A 20,062-nucleotide genomic window follows, 5' to 3' on the forward strand; every position below is an offset into this window, starting at 1 on the left:
GAGATACTGGACTAGAGGGTCTAACCCGAGTCGTGAGACCAGAGAGTCTTCACTGAGACACATGACCAGAGGGTCCTTATCGAGATATAGCCATGAGAGGCCAATTATTTGCTTGTGGTATTTTGGGAAACTCACTAAGCTTCGTGCTTACAGTGTTGTGTGATATGTGTTTCAAGTACTTCTGTAGATTTCGGGAAGGCGAAGGCTCGATTGTACACATCTGTCAGCTTATAGAGATTTGAGGATTTTGGGATACTCTGATGTAGTCTTGAAAATAAATTACAATTTATATGATGATTTGGATTTATGTGTAATATTTTGAGAATTAAAAATGAAAATTTTGTTTGAAAAATTTAGAGCGTTACATTTACGCATTATCAATGCACAACCAACTCGTAAACAACAACTCATATATCTCGGTTTAAAGATTATACGATATTATCGTCTCATAATTACTCGTGATAAATTCCATGAAGTAATTCAAATGAGCGTGGGTTTAATCCAATACTAAAATCCCCATTTCAGGAGTACTCATGAACGTTGCAGCAAACAATTGCTATGTCTAAACACTTAGACAATCTACAAGCCAATTCAAGACAGTCTTAATTGACTACTTACTTCCAAAGTATGATCGACTGTGGATAATTTGAATAATCCAATTATTCAGGAAGTAAAACATGCAAAGTTTAAACATAAAATAAACAATTGACAAGAGATAGTAAACAATACTCATAAATAAATCTCCATTAATTAATCATCAAATGTCAATTACATTTATCTATTACAAGTTTCTAAAATATCTATCTAATCACTAAAACTAATATCATCCTTAAGACCAATGCTCCTCGCATGCTGAACGTGCTTAATCCTACTCAGACCCTTTGTGAGGGGATTTGCAGGATTCTCTTCTGATGATACCCTCTTGACGACGAGGAGTCATTCTTCTACTCAATGTCTGATGAAGTGGTACTTTCTGTCGATATGTCTGGATCTTCCATGATCCCTTGGTTGCTTGGTCAAGGCAACCGCTCCTTCATTATCGCAGAAAATCTCCATAAGATCCTTTATGGCTGGCACAACTCCAAGGTCTCAATTAAGTTCTTCAACCATATAGCCTCCTTTGACGCTTCGCTCGTAGCTATATACTCTGACTCACACGTTGAATCAGCTACGGTCTCCTGCTTGGAACTCCAAGATACTGCTCCTCCATTGAGTGTAAACACCCAACCAGACTGAGAACGGAAGTTGTCTTGGTCTGTCTGAAAACTAGCGTCACTATAACCAGTAAATCTCAAGCCATCACTGCCACCAAGTACAAGGACCCAGTCCTTAGTCCTTTGCAGATACTTAAGAATGTTCTTAACCACTATCCAGTGAGCTTTACCCGGGTTCCCTTGATATCGGCTGACCATGCTCAAAGAAAAAGCCACATTGAGGTGACTACATGTCATAGCATACATGATCGAGCCAACGGTGGAAGCATATGGTACTCGACTCATTTCCGTTATCTCTTCATCAATACTCGGACTTTGAGTCTTACTCAGCTTGGTATTGCTCTGAATAGGCAATTCTCCTTTCTTGGAACTCTCCATGCTAAAACGCTTTAGCACTTTATCTAAGTAAGTACTTTGACTAAGTCCAATTAGTCTTCTACTCCTGTTTCTCAAAATCCTTATTCTCAAAATATAAGCAGTCTCTCCTAGATCCTTCATAGTGAAACACTTTCCAAGCCAGGACTTAACTTCCTGCAGGATTGGAACATTGTTTCCTAAAAGTAGTATGTCATCAACATACAATACTAGAAAGCTAACTATACTCCAACTAGGTTTGACATATACACATGACTCATCCTCACTCCTAGAGAAGCCAAACTCTTTGACCTTCTCATCAAAGCAAAGATTCCATCTGCGAGAAGCTTGCTTCAATCCATAGATTGATTTCTCAAGCTTACACACTCTATTGGGGTATTTAGCATCCACAAAACCCTCTAGCTGACACATGTAAACATCTTCAGCCGGCTTCCCATTAAAGAAAGCGGTTTTGACATCCATCTACCAGATTTCATAATCATGAAACACAGCTGTGGCTAACATAACCCTAATAGATTTGATCTTGGCCACTGGTGAGAAGGTCTCATCATAGTCAACTCAACCCATTGGGTTTGAGTAAAGCCCTTCGCAACCAGTCGTGCCTTGAACGTGTGCACCTTTCCAACCATGTCGGTCTTCTTCTTGAAGATCTATTTTCACTCAACTGTCTGAAGACCTGGCACATTGTCAACCAAGTTCCAAACTTGATTATCATACATAGACTGAATCTCGCTGTCCATTTCCTCTTTCCATTTAGCAGACTCAGGGCCCGCCATGGCTTCCTTGTAGCTACAAGGCTCATCCAAATTTACCAGTGTACTATCACTAATAAACGTATCACCATCTGTAGTAATATGGAAACCATAAAACTCAAGTTCCATTCTAACTTGATTTGAACGTCTAAGAGGTAATGACTCGTCAATAGGCTCAACAAGAATTTCTTCCTCAGATTGATCGCTAGTGTTAGAGGTTCCTTCATTGCTTGACTCTTGAATTTCTTCAAGATCAATTGTACTCCCACTGTCCCCTTTGCATATGAGTTCCCTCTCGCGGAAGACTCCCGTTTGTGCTACGAAGACCACGTTCTCACTTGGTCTGTAGAACAAGTAACCAAAGGATTTATGTGGGTAACCGATGAAAATACATCGCTCACTTCGAGGTTCAAGCTTGTCGTGAGTCTCTCGTCTAACAAAAGCTTCACAATCCCAAACCTTGATATGTGCCAATGAGGGAACCTTCCCTGTCCACATCTCGTGAGGTATTTTGGCAACCTTCTTTGTTTGGACTAGATTAAGGATATGGGCGGTAGTGTCTAAGGCATACCCCCAGAATGAGATTGGTAGCGAAGCTCGACTCATCATGGAACGAACCATGTCCAAGAAGGTTTGATTATGCCTCTCAGCCACACCATTAAGTTGTGTTGTCCTAGGAGGTGTCAACTGTGAAACAATTCCAAATTCCTTAAGATAGTCGTGGAACTCGATACTAAGATACTCACCACCCCTATCGGATCTGAGCATCTTGATCTTCCTGCCCAATTGATTTTTGACTTCATGTTTAAACTCTTTGAACTTTTCAAAGGTTTCTGACTTGTGCTTGATTAAGTAGATATATCCATATCTGCTATAATCATTAGTAAAAAGTCACATAAAATCGATTTGCATCCCTTGTGGTGGATCTGAAGGGCCCACATACATATCTGTGTGTATGAGATCCAACAATCCTTCACCTCTTTCACAAGAACCAGTGAAAGGTGATTTAGTCATCTTTCCAAGCAAACAAGATTCGCATGTATCATCCAACCTTAGGTCAAATGATTCCAACACTCCATCCTTTTGGAGTTGGGCAATGCGCTTCTTGTTGACATGTCCAAGACGACAATGCCACAAGCATGCTTTGTCTAAATCATTAGACACATCAATTTGTAATACACTATTTCCTAAATTGTCTACAACCTACACCATCACAAGGCAATGCATTAAAATAAAATACACCATTATAATAAGCAATAATAGATCCATTATCATTATCAAAAGAATATCTGAAACCTTGTCTGTACAAACCATGAAAGGAAACAATTTCCTCATCATTTTTGACGAGTAGCAACAATTATTCAAGTCTAAACATAATCCACTACTAAGCTTTAAAGAATAAACGTCGATCTTGGTAACAGGTGACGATCTCCTATTGCCCATTATCGGGTTCATCTTCCCAAGCTCCACATCCCTACTTTCTCTTAGTCCCTAGAAGTCAGAGCAAATGTGAAAACCACATCCTGTATCAAGGACCCAAGAATTAGAATGTGATGAATTCTTAGACAAAATAGTGTAAATACCTGCCGAGGTAGGCTTGATATTGCCATCCTTAATGTCCTGCAGGTACTTGGGGCAACTTCGTTTCCAATGCCCCTTCTCTTGACAGTAGAAGTACGTTGCATCCTTTGGATCTGAGGCAGGGGGAGCAGAATTGGTTTTTCCTTTGGGTCCACTACTAGAAGACCCATCATGAGACTTTCCCTTCCAATTTTTCTTAGAGGGAGCTTTCCTCTTTTTCCCCTTTCCTTGTCTAATAGCCAGGACTGGAGCAACAACAACTGGAGTGGATTCAACAGCTTTTCCTTTCAATCCACTTTCAGCAATTCTCAGCAAGCCTTGAAGTTTGCTCAAGGTGACTTCCTCTGTGCTCAGATGATAAGTCATTTTGAACTGATCATAGCAAGGAGGCAATAAGTGCAGGACTATGTCAATAGCCAGCTCCTCATCAAAGTTCATATTCAGTTTGAGCAAACGATCTAACATATCTCTGCATGCGTTGCAGGTGGGTCATGATGGACTCTCCATGCTTCATCTTGGCAGTTATGAATGACCTGACTATCTCATACCTTTCTTGAAGCGCTCTTTGATGGTACTTCTCCATCAAGTCTTGGCACATCTCATAAGGCCAATAGTCTTCATAAAACCGATGTAGCTCAGGAGTCATAGTCGCCACCATAATGTGTAAGTCCCTAATTCTTGAGATCCAAATCAGTGATCAAATGATATTCAATAAATCAGAGTGTAGAATGAGTAGAAGATAGAATCAAACCAAGCATGCATACATTTATATCAGATAAACGTCAAATACACCTTGGAAAACACGTACATACGTCCCTAAGACTAACACAGACACACTCTATTTATAGGACCACCAGTTGTACACGTGTGTACAGCCGTACACCCATGTACGGCCGTACACAGGGTGTACGGCCGTACACACAAGTCCGGCCGTACACAGCCACACACCAGCTACAAACACCATTACAAAGCCCAAAATCCCACCAAGACCTATACAAGATAGATGCCTAGCCCAAACCACATAATTATGACCTAACAATCTCCCCCTTGGTTTGTGGCTAGCATGAACTCAGGTCTTCTTGATCAGCGTCACAAACGTGTGTATGTCTCGCTTCCTAAACTGTAGAAGATCATTAGCATCAATCAAGACAAAATAGCGCAATCGCTATCTTGAAACTTGATCACTGCAATGGCGCAAGGCTCTTCGACTGTGGTCTTGAACTTGTCACCAAATTCTGCAATAAGTTTGTTCTTCAAGTCAAAGTAGCCTGCTGATAGGGCACCAAGATTAAGCTGGAGATCGGAGGTCTGTTTAGACTTCTGAAAGTTTTCTTCTTCAATCTCGGAAACTCGAATATCGAGGTTTCCGATCAGAACGTCTTTCTCGATGATCTTCTGTTTAAGAGTAGTGATCTCCTCCTTGAGCTCTGAGATAGATGGGTCTGCTCCCCCTGAACTTCCTTCACCTATTGATATTCATTTGCCACGAGGTAAAGGATCTAAATCTTGTTGAGCAAGAAACCTGGCAAGCCTCACAGAGGCAGCATCATGCGTAGGTTGTGGAGGAGAAAAACCCCCAGGAGCAGAAGAACTCCCGTCTTCAAATGAAGATCTAATATTACTTGGTCCTTTTAGGGTCGATTGAGTTGGTGTAGCAGCCGTGGAGGGTTGTTGGACTGGTGGTTCTTGATCTTGAATAAACACTCCCTGCCTCGGATCGAGTCGACTTCTTTTTACACAAGGATTCCCTGATTGATCTTGACTCTTGAAAGCCTAGTGCCTCAAATGTTGCACATCTAATGGCTCACAAACACTTGTATTAATAGGATGAGAGGAGATAGGAGGGAATATGCAGAAAATCGGCTAGGGTTTCTATGCTCTCAACATTGGCCGAAAACCCTATGTGAAGGGGTCTTTAAATAGCTGAGGCTGCTAGGGTTTTCAGGTGGAAACCCTAATTTCATGCTTAGGCCTTAAGCAGTCCATGGACCTCCTCTTCTAGAAGCCTTGGACGAATTCTATAGGGCCTCCCTATAGTTTTTGTCCACTCCATTCTAAAGGAGTCCAACAGCCCAGTTTTGCAACTATCAATGATTTGCAAAACAGTCCCCGTTCTTTTAATCAGTTCCTTTAATCCCAAAATTAATTTCTGATCAAATACTAATTAAATAATATGATTTCTAATTAATATATTATTCTCATAATATATTAATAAATCATTTATTAACCTCTCTCTCCATCAGCCATCCTATCAAGTTGCTAAAGTGAAGACAACCCAAAAGGATCATGCTACTATCAAATCAAGTTCACACCAATTATAGTTATGGGCTTAGACACCTAATCCAACAAGATTAACATTAAGTACCAAGTATTTGAGTGTTTAATGATTAGTGTAAGTTCTATCTATTAAATACATGAAGTATTAGTCTCTCCAGGCTTTCTTCTAAGATAAGAGGGACAATTCCTCTTCCAGTGTATTGTTTCTCAATAGTAGAAAGAAGATCCATCTCTATGGGCCTTTCTATATTTCTTGGGCCTAAAGTTGTCCTTTTCGTGAACTAATAGCCTCGTAGAGCACACAAGCTAACTCTCTTCAACTTTTCATTCTTCCAATTATTGAACAGGTTCGAACAGGTTTGAGTGTTCAGAAAGTATATATGTTTCGCCTGATGAAACATATGAAATGCTTTTAAGTTTTCCAGTTCCTTCCAAATGTCAGGATTAACTGTACCCAATATGTAAAAATCTTCAACATCACAACAATGCTTCCACCAAACATTATGTGCAGTTGTACTAGTAAGTGTAGGTTGTTCAGGATTAGGACTTTTAAGAATGTACAATTTACTATATCTCTTGAGATTGTCCCACAAGACACGAATCCATTTTTTTTAAATTGTATCCGTCGAATGTTATTGTTTTTAACAGGTCAGCAAGAGAAAGATTATGCATGGTAAGGAGATTAGATTTTATTTTCATCTACAAAATTTTAGCAAAATTTATTTAGTATTTTCAGTATTTAAATATTCAATAATTAATACTCTTAATTTTCCAAAAAAACATTAATTATCAAAGTCTATGATCCAAGATGCAAAACAGATAAATGGTTAGGTGACTTTTATCCCATTCATTGAATTCAACCAAGTAGATATCGAGTATAAGTTATACTTTAATATATAGTTTCTAACGTTATGAGATCACTAATAACAAAGTTTAATAGACATGTTTGATCTCATCTATGCCTCGAATCTCTATTGATTAGGTGACCATTATCACAACTGATTTCTGATCAAATCATCCAGTTTGAAGAACTTGTGTAATCGACCTATAACTAGGTTATAGAAATCATAAATACACCTCAGCCATCAAAGGATAACACTAGCGGTTAGGTGACCTTTATCCCATTAGTGCATACAAGTGACGAGCGTGTGCAATTCAAATTGGATTGCATAAATGTGAGTTTAATAAGGGGTGTTTTAATGGTTTTATAATTATAGTTTAAAAAAAATTTGATATCATTGTTACTGCATGCATCCAATAAGTCATTATATGCTTTTATTTAAAATCACATTTTGTCAATGATCTTTTATAAAATTCAAATTATATATAATCAACGGGATCAAATTTTAAATTTAATATCTAGTACTAAGTTTGGACGTTTGAGCACTAAATAACATTTATAAAGCTTTTGATAAACTTCCTTTTATAAAATAAGGTTTGAAGTTTGATAATGTCACACCCCCAAACCAAGGATGGCGGAAACGTCCGGAGGAGGAGGACTTCATGTATAGTATCACAACAACGAGCATAATAGTGCTCAAACTAAATACAACCATCATAAATATAATTGAAAAGGTTACACCATAATATATGTTTACATGTTTTAAAATCAATAACATTATGATGACAAAATGAACTGTTTGACGATTTAGCGTCCCATCCTCAAAATGCTGTTGATTTCCTGTTTCACTGATTCCCTGAGAATACAAGTAGTTTTGAAAAAGTGTCAACAATTAAGTTGGTGAGTTCATAAGAGTTTTGTTTGAAGAAAAAGCCGTTTTCCTTGTAAAAGTGATAGAGTATGATTCCAAAAAAATCCAATATTTTCCTTATAAAAGTCATGTAGTCCTAAATCCCAGGACCGAGAATATATGTGTGTTTTGTACTTATAATTTTCATAATAGTAATGTGTTTCCAAAGAAAATCCAATATTTTCCTTATAAAAGTCATGTAGTCCTAAATCCCAGGACCGAGAATGTGTGTGCGTTTTGTACTTATAACGTATTTGTAGTTTTAAATAGATAAAACCCCTTTTCAAAGTAGAATTTTCCTTGTAAACTTGAAAGCTTGTTAACTCCCTATGTGAGTCGCTATAACCATACTATGACGAGAAATAACGTGCACAACGTTTTTCAGACGTCAAGATACTATGACTCTTGTCACCCGCAGACCTGCCGGTCCGGCTGTAGCTAGCAGCGAGGTGTGGGGTGTCAATCCCAATATAGATCTATACACAATTATCACGCTCTCCCTACAAGAGACTCTGGTTATAACTTACAGGAATTGCAATCCCGCACTCGAACGTACGGGGAGAGAATTGCCTCACAACCTAAGTTAACTAGTTTACACATAGTTTGATATTAAACCTCTTCCGTGGAGGAAGTAAAATCACCTTTTATGAATAAATTAGTGATATGAAATCCTTAAACTATTACTATTATAGTTTATCATGTAGTATATGAAAAACCCATTTGTTTTGAGAGTAAAACCTTTTTCATGTAGTAAAAATCCATAAACTATGCTTATTGTAGTTTATTATATGTGATCGAAATGAATGAAGAAACCTTATCATGAATGACTAAATTTCAGTTTATGATGATAAACAAACAAGAAAATACATTTAATATTTAGAACTTATGGTTATACACTTCGCTCAACATACTACAAAGTGTTATGAAAGTTGTAAGCTGTTAACTAGTTTTTAACCTTTCTACACTATTTTAGAAAAATCATAGAAAAATCATACGAAGACGAAAACTGAATCCGTAAATTCTGAGAGTTCCCAAAATGTGTCTAGTTTATTCATAATTTTTATTGTGATTTTTAGAAGTATTTAACTTGTGTTAAAATGTTCATATTCACGGACTGGTCCGAATTCGTTTCTGAAATGATAGGCAGTTTTGTAAAAATCACCATAAATCGTAGACAAATCGTATGGAGATGTGCAAGTAGTCATTTTAAAGGTATGAACCTCAACTATTTGTATATTAAACAGTTTTGAAAGATATTAAGTTTAAGATAGTCAAAACAGTCCGTGAATAAGACTCAACGTTTCTGATGAAAGCTGTTGTTTGAGTTTAGTTAAGTTTTTGGTGTTTTAACTTGTATTCCCCCCCCCCCCCCTAAAACATGAAGAAAACATGAAAATATAGGGGTATGACTCACCTTGAGTGATTTCAGTAGATGGATGATGAAGAAAAGAAGTGTTCAACTCCAGAACACTTAGAAGATTGCTTGAAGATTCGAATTTCTAACACAAATATGATGAAGTTTGTGTAAGAAACCTATGATTTGAGTAGAAAGGAGTGAAATAATCATATGGAGGATGATAATACTTACCAAAAGTAGAAGAAAAGCTTGGATAATAGCCTTGAATCTCGAAATTTAGAGAGAGAAAGTGAGAGAGAATGGAGTTTGTTCTTTGGTGGAAAATGAGAGAAATGTGAGGAGAGAGGGGAGTTTTTCATCCTTTGATCAAGGATGTGGCTGGGAAAATGATGGAAAGATAAGGAAGTGAGAACCGAGAGTAGATAAGGAAGGAACCGAGAGTAGAGAAGAGGACCGAAGGTGCGAGTGGGGAGGGAACGAAGGTCCGAGGTTCGGTTCGGTCTGCTGAGCTTCGATCCGAGAGGTTTCGCTTCTGACACCTTCGCTTCTGACACCTTCGGTTCTGACAAGTTCGGAACCTAAGAGGTTCGGCTCCTTAAGAGGGTTCGGCTCGTTAAGGCTGTTTTTCGCGTAAACTTCCGTTTTCGAGCGGTTTTCGTCTAAATTAAGGGTCGGGATGCCCCGAGTGATTATAAGAAGTTGAGAGAGATTTTGAGAGAGATTTGGGAGAGATTTCACATACTTGGAAAGATTTCTCATTCAGAGAGAGATTTGGGAGAGATTTCACATACTTAGAGAGATTTCTTATTCAGAGAGAGATTTGGGAGAGATTTCACATACTTGGAGAGATTTCTTATTCAGAGAGAGATTTGGGAGAGATTTCACATACTTGGAGAGATTTCTCATTCAGAGAGAGATTTGGGAGAGATTTCACACACTTGGAGAGATTTCTCATACAGAGAGAGATTTAGGAGAGATTTCACACACTTGGGGAGATTTCTCATACAGAGAGAGATTTGGGAGATATTTTACATAATTGGAGAGATTTGGGAGAGATTTCACATACTTGGAGCGATTTGGGAGAGATTTGAGAGAGATCTCGTTTGCGACCTTTTTGAGTGTTTGGCTTCGTAACGCAAGGTTTGTACATCCCGTTAAGTCTCGTTATGATTGTTATATGCCCCCGAGGGTTAAGGAATAAGGTTTTATCGAATAGTTTCATCACTTGCCCTGATTAGGGTTTAGAATTTCCGAACACGTGAAAACTCTAAGTGATACTTTGTATTAAGATTGCGAGTAGTACAATAAGAATCATAATGGAAACCCTAATATACAAGGGTTAGATGAGTTGACCGTTTTGACTTGTTGACTTTGGTTGACTTTGACTTGACCAAAAATTGGCGGTTGTCACATCATCCCCCCGTTAGAAAGAATTTCGTCCCGAAATTAGTGTTTCGACTGGGACTTCAAGAATTTGGAGGAAAGATGGGGGAACTTTTCGTAGTACAAGAAATTGATTTTGGTGGGGACCAATCCGCCTGGTGTTAAATGATGACCCTGGAATTTCTTATTGTAACTTGAGCTGAGTCGATTTAAAAGGAGTTTATTGTTTTGGAATGATAGTGTATTCAATGTGTACCTTTATGCTCCCCATTTTATCCTTGTTGTTACCACTATGAATATTTTATAATGTAGTTAGTGAGTACTAGTATTACGAATGCTCTAACAATTTGTGATGAAATTTGCAATATAAGTCCTACCAGATCCGTTATAATCGCTTGGTGTAAACTAGTCGTATATCATTAAGATTGCAAGGGCTTTCAAATGAGTGACTCCGCCTTAAGCCCACAACCAAACAAGGAACAGGAAATGAGGCGGAATCACACATTCTAAGTCCATAGAATCTTAATGATATATGACCATAATGTTTACACTAGCCATCATAGATTCACTAGTAAAAACCCTGAGTTTTTATATAGATGATAAGACTTATTTGGGTTTTGCTGTGTTCTCGAGATGCTTTCAGCCTTTCTCGAATTTGTACCAAATCATAAGTGATAACTTCTCCTCGGAGCGCTGCATAGGGCCTGCCTTAGTGTTTCTCGTCTGATTAGATCGGTAGGGAACATATGGGTTCGGTTTACACGACTAGACTTATTCGGATGATAGGACGTTCACTCGCCCTCCTGGGTAGCCTTGTCCCGAAGTTCGTGGTAGGACTCGTACCTGGTCCATCTATCATTAACTTGCGCATACAGGTCGTATGTAATTAAGGTTGGTGAGACAGTTGGATGGGTGACTCTGCCCCAAGTCCACAACCAGACAAGGAACAGGAAATAGGGCGGAAACACACATCCAATGTCTGTAGAATCCTAATTATACATTATCCTCGCGTATACACTTAGTGGTGATAGACTAACCGTATTCGTTCCAAGCTTCTGTGCTTGAACCTTATCTGCTGCATGCGTGACATTCCCGAAGGGTCTTCTGGAAATACTTGTGGTAAGGTTTCGGAAGGTATAATACTCCTCTGGTGAGTGTTTTGGGGTTTGGCAGCGAGAGATGACCCGGAGGTCCGTGTCAGATTTGTGTTTATGGGAGACGAAGGTTTCGACATTCAGGGGGTTAGGTGAAGGGTCCTTTCGTAGCTATTTAATCGGGAAGGTGAGGACTATACCAATCGAAATTGAATGATGACAACAATGTCTTTTTAGGTAAAACATGTGTTAAGCTGTATTCGCAAGAAATGCTCATTAGGGTGATAGATTATCTTGTGTTTCTTTTCAGTGTGTTCCGTTTTGATTGATGTCATTATTACTGCAGATGATTCATACAACAGCTAGCACTGGTAGTGAGTGTGTTCTGATAGCTAGCAATGATACTTTATATCATGATCCCCGACAGGTCACTCTATGATTGAGCGGTATATGTAAGTCGCATGTAATTTGATACTGGTGAAATCGCCGAGTGAGTGGCTCCACCCTAATCCCACTACTAGACATGGAACAGGAGTTAGGACGGAATTATTCGCTTTAAGTCTTTAGTATTTTGATTATAATTAACCCCGATGTAGGCACAAAGTCGTCACAGCTCACCGGTAATGATCCTAAGGTCATATATGAGTGTTTTTTATTTGATTTGAACGAGAGAGTATTTTAACTACTTTTTGAAAGACGGTAATTTTAGCAAGCATACCAAATTCATTACAAACATATGGTACTTAAACGTTTTTGTTTGTTGGAAACATTACAAAAGTCCTAATAAGGTTTCCTTGTTGCTCCTGTTGGTTTGTTCATCACACTCCTCCCGCTTCCCCGTCATTCTTCTTAGTTGGGCAGTCTCTCTTGAAGTGTCCCGTTCCACCGCATAGGTGACATACTGGACTTACACTGGCATTGGGGATTGAAGCGATGTGTTGGGTCTGGGTCCTGCAGAAGCGGGAAGTATGTCCGTTCTTGTTGCAGTTTTTACAGTGCATCACCCGGCAAACCCCATTGTGATGGTAGCCACACTTGTTACACCTTGGGAGTGTTCCTATATATTGTCTGACCGGTGCTTGGGTGACAGACCTTGTGGCTAGTGTCGAGGCATGAGTCGTGACTGCTGTTGTAATTACAGGGGCATCCACAGATTGTTGTCTCTTTATGTGTTTTTGAGATAGGTTGCGCTTCTTTTTGTCCCAAAACTCTCGTTTCTTGTTCTTAGGTTTGTGGCCTGAGGCGCCTTCGTTGGTGGACACCCGCTGGTGTTCTTGACTATTACTGCGGTTAGTATTACCGACACCGCCTTCACCCCTGCTGGCGTTATTAGCATTGAGTTGCGCCATGACGGCTGTCACGGCTGCCGTGACTGCAGCTTGAAAAGTAGCAGAGTCTATCTGCAGGGTTGGCGCCTTGCTAGTTGGTTTTTTGCCTCTTGGTGAAGACATAGTTCTATTTCATGATGAAAAACGACTTCGTGAGTGGGGATGATTATCTCAAGTGCATTCTTACGATTTATATTCATATATATAAATTTTGCACATTGCTGTACTATTCTTAGTGTTTCTGCTAAACGCTCCTGAGATGGCGTTATAGAAATGGGTAGAAGTAGGTTTTGTACGAATGTTAAATTTACTCATCCTAGTTACTGACCTTGCCCAACACACTTAGCTGAGGAGTTCTGATGGGATCCGGTGCATTAGTGCTAGTATGATCGCACCCTATAGGTCTATGAAGAAGGCACCTTTCAACCAAAATGTTTAAAGGTGAGACGATAATGAGTTTTTTTTGAATGGCTATACGTCGCGAGTTTTCTAACTAAGTTTATCTTAGTTCAAATTGTAACGTATTTCAGTGTTTATGGTGTTCTGAAAGCAATTCATAATGAAAGTCTATATATAATAAACCCATGTATTTTAGTAGTTCTGTATCCAAGTGAAACCTTGTAGTTTGATCCGACCTAGGTCCTTCTTACGACCAATTGATGTATGCTTAGTTATATAATTAAGACTAAATAGACCTTCGAGTCTATTAGGTATGTCCTAAGCCCATCTTGTTACTATGATTCTAGTAATTATGGTTTCAGAGAAAATTTTGACCTCGATGCAGGTCTACCTTACATCCATGCAAGGAAAAGTTTTGACAGCAAATAGATCCCTCGATTAGTGTGACCGCTTAAATCGCAGTGTTGAGCTTACACATAGAATAGAGTAGCACCAACACATAATCATGAACCTAATCTACAAGGTCTCGTGAGCAGTGTGAACTCTACTCACAACGATCCGTCCCTTGCGATGCCTGAGGCAAAGTCGATGCACCTTGCAGCTCTACCAATCGACGCTTGGCTGCAACCATTCTCTCTTCGAATGTCGTGTGTCTACCCTGTTACTCTTTTGCCTCTGCTCGAGCGGCGATAAGGTCCTAAAAAGAAAGTTGGTCTCTGAAATAGCAATCTCTTTCCAAGTCTCGGGTACGTGAGATGGTAGGGTCTGTAGTAGCGCGCAGTTTCCGAACTCGGTTTGTAGTCTCCCTGTTTTAATCCCTGATGTTCGCGATCTGCCGGGTATTCGCCGGGAGGGCTCTGTCAGTCGGTCCCCCGTGGTTGAGGTCATAGCAACCTCGTTGGTCTCCAAATGGTGATTGTTGTCATTGCTGTCGACTCCAACCCTCGATCAGGGTTGCCCAACGGGGCGCAGGTCCGATGTAGTTGAAACGGTTCGCGGGAACCCTGGCTATGCATGGAGGGTTGATTACCTCCGGATCCTCTTCTGATTCTTGTCATAACCATCCACCATTTCCCTGGTTGGGAAAGTAGGGGTCGCCTGGTAAGTAGGATCTTGCTATGTTATACGTGCGAGAATAGGAGGGGTAGAAGAGATAATTAATAGGCGTCTAATCCTATAATTACTTATAGGGGTGATCCTTATTAGTCACGTCTATAATCACATAGTGCATACCAGTTATACATAATCTGAGATAGAATAGACCTTCGAATAAATGACTCTACTCTAAGTCCACAACCAAACAAGGAACAGGAAATAAAGCAATAGTCATAGATTCTGAGTCTATAATATCTTTAATTATGTATAACCTTAGCGTATGCACTCAGTCATTATAGACCTACTAATAGGGATCTTTAGTTTTCACATAAGTTGGTTAGAGAATCACCAAATACTCCTATAGTATTTTAATGTTTGTCTTATGTTTTCGATGTTTCTTTGTAGATAGAATTGGTAAGTTTTTAGACTTGTTGCAACACCACAACCATTCCCGGGCATATGCTAATCACTTCTGGGTTAGACATAGTTGATCAGGTTATGTCATTCCCAGACCTGACTATACATCCCCAAGCCTACTTGTGTCGTTCAACAATCACCACTTTTGTTTTGTTCTAGAATGATGCTGACCTTAGTATGTATGCATGCATGTATACTTTTAACAAGAAACTATTTATTTCTAAAAGTATAGTTATTTGAAAATGTTAAATCAGAGACCTTAGTCCCAATGCATTTATAGTTTGTATATCTTATGTGGTTCGATATATACTTAGTTCACTATAAACAATGCTCTGATACCAATCTGTCACACCCCCAAACCAAGGATGGCGGAAACGTCCGGGGGAGGAGGACTTCATGTATAGTATCACAACAACGAGTATAATAGTGCTCAAAGTAAATACAACCATCATAAATATAATTGAAAAGGTTACACCATAGTATATGTTTACATGTTTCAAAATCAATTACATTATGATGACAAAATGAACTGTTTGACGATTTAGCGTCCCATCCTCAAAATGCTGTTGATTTCCTGTTTCACTGATTCCCTGAGAATACAAGTAGTTTTGAAAAAGTGTCAACAATTAAGTTGGTGAGTTCATAAGAGTTTTGTTTGAAGAAAAAGCCGTTTTCCTTGTAAAAGTGATAGAGTATGATTCCAGAAAAATCCAATATTTTCCTTATAAAAGTCATGTAGTCCTAAATCCCAGGACCAAGAATATATGTGTGTTTTGTACTTATAATGTTCATAATAGTAATGTGTTTCCAAAGAAAATCCAATATTTTCCTTATAAAAGTCATGTAGTCCTAAATCCCAGGACCGAGAATGTGTGTGCGTTTTGTACTTATAACGTATTTGTAGTTTTAAATAGATAAAACCCCTTTTCAAAGTAGAATTTTCCTTGTAAACTTGAAAGATTGTTAACTCCCTATGTGAGTCGCTATAACCATACTATGACGAGAAATAACCTGCACAATGTTTTGCAGACGTCAAGATACTATGACTCTTGTCACCCGCAGACCTGTCGGTCCGGCTGTAGCTAGCAGCGAGGTATGGGGTGTCAATCCCAATATAGATCTATACATAATTATCACGCTCTCCCTACAAGAGACTCTGGTTATAACTTACAGGAATTGGAATCCCGCACTCGAACGTACGGGGAGAGAATTGCCTCACAACCTAAGTTAACTAGTTTACACATAGTTTGATATTAAACCTCTTCCGTGGAGGAAGTAAAATCACCTTTTATGAATAAATTAGTGATATGAAATCCTTAAACTATTACTATTATAGTTTATCATGTAGTATATGAAAAACCCATTTGTTTTGAGAGTAAAACCTTTTTCATGTAGTAAAAATCCATAAACTATGCTTATTGTAGTTTATTATATGTGATCGAAATGAATGAAGAAACCTTATCATGAATGACTAAATTTCAGTTTATGATGATAAACTAACAAGAAAATACATTTAATATTTAGAACTTATGGTTATACACTTCGCTCAACATACTACAAAGTGTTATGAAAGTTGTAAGCTGTTAACTAGTTTTTAACCTTTCTACACTGTTTTAGAAAAATCATAGAAAAATCATACGAAGTCGAAAATTGAATCCGTAAATTCTGAGAGTTCCCAAAATGTTTCTAGTTTATTCATAATTTTTATTATGATTTTTAGAAGTATTTAACTTGTGTTAAAATGTTCATATTCACGGACTGGTCCGAATTCGTTTCTGAAATGATAGGCAGTTTTGTAAAAATCACCATAAATCGTAGAAAAATCGTATGGAGATGTGCAAGTAGTCATTTTAAAGGTATGAACCTCAAATATTTTTATATTAAACAGTTTTGAAATATATTAAGTTTAAGATAGTCAAAACAGTCCGTGAATAAGACTCAACTTTTCTGATGAAAGCTGTTGTTTGAGTTTAGTTAGGTTTTTGTTGTTTTAACTTGTATTCCCCCCCTAAAACTTGAAGAAAACATGAAAATGTAGGGGTATGAATTCACCTTGAGTGATTTCAGTAGATGGATGATGAAGAAAAGAAGTGTTCAACTCAAGAACACTTAGAAGATTGCTTGAAGATTCGAAGTTCTAACACAAATATGATGAAGTTTGTGTAAGAAACCTATGATTTGAGTAGAAAGGAGTGAAATAATCATATGGAGGATGATAATACTTACGAAAAGTAGAAGAAAAGCTTGGAGAATAGCCTTGAATCTCGAAATTTAGAGAGAGAAAGTGAGAGAGAATGGAGTTTGTTCTTTGGTGGAAAATGAGAGAAATATGAGGAGAGAGGGGAGTTTTCCATCCTTTGATCAAGGATGTGGCTGGGAAAATGATGGAAAGAGTACAATGAAAGGACATATAATTGACTAAGCATGGTGGATAAGTGACTGAGGGTTGTACTATGAAGGTATGGGGAGGGGTTGCTTGTGTCATACTCTAGATAAAGTCAACACTCCATCCATAAATCTTACTTACTAGATTTTATTCTTAGGCAAGGATTTTCCCCCAAATATAGTTAAAATATGGATATTTAGGGTTTATTATGTTAAAATACGAGTTTGGGTGAAAATCCCGCGTTAAAATCATGAAAAACGAGCTTAAAACGAAGTTTGGGTCAAAAACCGGCAATCTGGACCGAACCTGTGAGGTTCGGCTCTAAGGGAGTGAGAACCGAGAGTAGAGAAGGAAGGAACCGAGAGTAGAGAAGAGGACCGAAGGTGCGAGGGGGGAGGGACCGAAGGTCCGAGGTTCGGTTCGGTTGCTGAGCTTCGGTCCGAGAGGCTTCGCTTCTGACACCTTCGCTTCTGACAAGTTCGGTTCCTAAGACGTTCGGCTCCTTAAGAGGGTTCGACTCCTTAAGAGGGTTCGGCTCCTTAAGGCTGTTTTTCGCGTAAACTTCCGTTTTCGAGCGGTTTTCTTCTAAATTAAGGGTCGGGATGCCCCGGGTGATTATAAGAAGTTGATAGAGATTTTGAGAGAGATTTGGGAGAGATTTCACATACTTGGAGAGATTTCTCATTCAGAGAGAGATTTGGGAGAGATTTCACATACTTAGAGAGATTTCTTATTCAGAGAGAGATTTGGGAGAGATTTCACATACTTGGAGAGATTTCTTATTCAGAGAGAGATTTGGGAGAGATTTCACATACTTGGAGAGATTTCTCATTCAGAGAGATATTTGGGAGAGATTTCACACACTTGGAGAGATTTCTCATACAGAGAGAGATTTGGGAGAGATTTCACACACTTGGGGAGATTTCTCATACAGAGAGAGATTTGGGAGAGATTTCACATAATTGGAGAGATTTCGGAGAGATTTCACATACTTGGAGAGATTTGGGAGAGATTTGAGAGAGATCTCGTTTGCGACCTTTTTGAGTGTTTGGCTTCGTAACGCAAGGTTTGTACATCCCGTTAAGTCTCGTTATGATTGTTATATGCCCCCGAGGGTTAAGGAATAATGTTTTATCGAATAGTTTCATCACTTGCCCTGATTAGGGTTTAGAATTTCCGAACACGTGAAAACTCTAAGTGATACTTTGTATTAAGATTGCGAGTAGTACAATAAGAATCATAATGGAAACCCTAATATACAAGGGTTAGATGAGTTGACCGTTTTGACTTGTTGACTTTGGTTGACTTTGACTTGACCAAAAATTGGCGGTTGTCACAGATAAGTCTCTAAAATCTCAATTTTAAACTTATATAATTTTAATCGCAAAATTTACTGTTAGCTAGTTTTAAACGATAAAACTCTTTTTATTTTTTAAAAACTTTTTACCATCTTATGTTAAAAGATAGTTTTCATTAAAACCAAATTCCCTGTGATCATTTTTATGTTAAAAATATTATCTTGTTTTTTTAAAATCTAATTTTACAAACAGACATAATATATATACATAAAACAAGCATCACAAACATTTAAAAAATATGCGCATAAACCAACCATTTCTAGTGACATTTTGTGAGCCATCACAAAAATGTCAAGTTCATTCTTAAGGGACATAAATGGACCAAAACTTATTGTAATGTCTTCATGCTCCCACTTGCTTCAACACCTTGTAGCAAGTTCATAAAAATAATTTTATAAAGTTTATAAAACTTTAATAAAATCAAGTTTATGAACTTTTTATCTTCAAAATGGCCACCATCTTCATTCTTGTAACATTTTTATAAAAAATAAACTATTTCTAAAACTAATCTTTTACTTATAAAAATAAACAAAGTGAAAGTTATTTATTTAATTATTACATACCATATGAATAAATATATATTACAACCATTTTAACATATCAACACAAACAAATCATAAGAGGTCCAAGGCTAGTTTATGTACATCACACACACACACATAGATATATATATATATATATATATATATATATATATATATATATATATACACACTAAAAAATATATAAAACAACACTTTGTTTTAAGACAACTTTGGTGACAAAATAAGCATGTAAACTTTTGTCACTAAAAAATAACAATTATAAAATTGTCATAGAAAATGTGTATGGAGTTTCTTATAGAAATAACACCATCCATGTTCTTCAAAAACAAAGATTATACAAAATAATCTAATAATTTAACTAGGCGTGCAAAAATGGCTTTGATACCAATTATTGAGTTTTATTCAAAAATAGTCTAATTATATAGTCAAAACTACAAGATTAGAAATGGAAGCATTTTAAGATTTGGATAAACTTAAAACCATTTTAATCCACAAATGATCATTTTACAATCATGAAAAGATTAAATCAACCATAGAAAGTAAAAGATTACAACCTTTGAAGTATTTTATTCTCTTGGGAGATGGAAATTGATGAAGTGATGCATGAAACTCCAAAGTAGAAGCTCTCTAGAGGTATCCACCAAGAAAGAATAAACTATGAAAACATGCTAGTCTTCAATTGTATTAAGTTTTTTTTAATCCTTAAAAGTTTATACCAAATAAACCTTAAAAGGAGAAACAACTTAAACA

This window comes from Lactuca virosa, chromosome 7 (assembly GCF_052849685.1).
Source record: "Lactuca virosa cultivar CGN04683 chromosome 7, Lactuca_virosa_CGN04683_v6, whole genome shotgun sequence".
Classification (NCBI taxonomy): Eukaryota; Viridiplantae; Streptophyta; class Magnoliopsida; order Asterales; family Asteraceae; genus Lactuca; species Lactuca virosa.